At 38.0% G+C, this 1,749-nt stretch overlaps 1 non-coding gene across 1 annotated transcript; it reads left to right on the top strand.

The window, feature by feature from the left end:
- The first annotated feature begins 459 nt into the window (after nucleotides 1-459).
- On the top strand, nucleotides 460-566 carry LOC136210269 (small nucleolar RNA R71). The gene has a single exon (XR_010677974.1). It is a non-coding gene; the product is annotated as a small nucleolar RNA R71 (small nucleolar RNA).
- Nucleotides 567-1,749: the final 1,183 nt, after the last annotated feature.

Here is a 1,749-nt window from a genome sequence, read left to right as displayed (position 1 = left end):
TCTTTCCAATTAAAGTTAGGATGATTTCTCCATCCAGGATTATAAGTATTAGAATAAGGATTAGTAGTTTGGTTTTGTCCTTGGACAAAGTTTACCTGTTCTATCTCATTCATACCTTCGTAGTCAATGTCTCTCTGAATCGGATCATTAGGATCGCATGGTGCCATAAATTTATCAATTTTGTGCGATAAGGCAGAAAATTGGGCTTGTAACATTGCTACAGGATCAAGATTCATTATACCTTTAACCGATGATGTACATGAGGATGATGGTTTCGCCGTTGGTATATGTCCACGCTCTGCGGGCCACATACTGCTGTTGATTGCCATTTCCTCCAAAAGTTCTCTTGCTTGGGCGGACGTCTTCTTCATAAATAACCCTCCAGACATAGCATCTAATGAACCTCTAGTCGTAGGATTTAATCCATTATAGAATGTCTGCATTAAAAGTGCATCTGGCAATTGGTGGTGTGGGCATAAACGTTAAAGTTCTTTAAAACGTTCCCAAGCTTCATAAAGAGTTTCATTATCATTTTGTGTAAAAGATGTCAACTCTTTGATGACTCTTGCGGTTTTTGCTAAGGGAAAATATTTTTGTAAAAATGCTTGGGCTAATTGGTCCCAAGTTTCAAATGTTGCAGCAGGCATAGAAGTTAACCAAATTTTTGCCTTATCCTTCAAAGTGAAAGGAAAGAGGCGAAGTTTGATTGCTTCGGCTGTTACATCAGTAATTTTAAAAGTGTCACAAATTTCTAAGAAATTTGTCAAATGTGCATTAGGGTTTTCGTTAGGCAATCCGTAAAACGTTACGTTGTTTTGCAACATATTAAGCAAAGCAGGCTTAATTTCAAATTGATTTGCGTTTATACGGGGTCTAACTACACTATTAGTTACACCGGCCATTCCTGGCCTAGCATAATCCATAAGTGTCGGTGGATCGGCCATGATTTCTGGCTGGACTACTTTGGTTTTTAAGGGTGTTTTGTCTTTGTTTAAGGGTGGATCGGCTATAGACATAGCTCTGTACTCTGCTTCAGCTGAGCTTTTGCTCACCACATTCTGCTTCTTAGACTTCCATGAAACCAGACAATCACCAATAAACACACAGTATCCAGTTATGGATTTCCTGGTTATTTTACACCTTCCCCAATCAGAATCGTAAAAAGTGCGCATATGAGACAGATCTGTCCCTGCTCCATAAAACAAACCATTATTCAATGTACCTTTGAGATACCTGACCACATGTTCAACAGCTTCCGTTTGAATCTCAGTAGGCTTGCTCATATACTGACTAAGCTGTTGAGTTGCAAAGGCTATGTCTGGCCTAGTAAACCCCAAATAGAGTAGTCTGCCTACTATTCTTCGATACTTTTCTGGATTAGGGATCTCTGCAGAAACCGAATCCAACTTTGCCTCACTTAAAAAAGGACTACTCACTGCAACTAAGTCATTCAAATCTGCATTAGCAATTAAGTCTCGAATATATTTGGATTGGGAAATAATCAACCCTCTATCATATCTTGCTAACTTTATCCCCAAAAAATACTTTGCCTCTCCCATGTCTTTGATTGTAAAACTTTCATCTAAGGCCTTCTTTACATCATTAATCATTTTGATTGAAGTTCCTGTTATTAGAACATCATCAACATACACAATAAGGGCCAAAAAATGATCTGAGCCAGATTTGGTGAATAAACAATAGTCATGTATAGATTTAATAAAACCCAGCTCAAGCAATTTTGCTGTAAAA

The sequence above is a fragment of the Euphorbia lathyris genome, chromosome 10 (genome assembly GCF_963576675.1).
Source record: "Euphorbia lathyris chromosome 10, ddEupLath1.1, whole genome shotgun sequence".
Classification (NCBI taxonomy): Eukaryota; Viridiplantae; Streptophyta; class Magnoliopsida; order Malpighiales; family Euphorbiaceae; genus Euphorbia; species Euphorbia lathyris.
The sequence above is the reverse complement of the archived record's forward strand: the minus strand, read 5'-3'. Positions and strand labels throughout refer to the sequence as shown.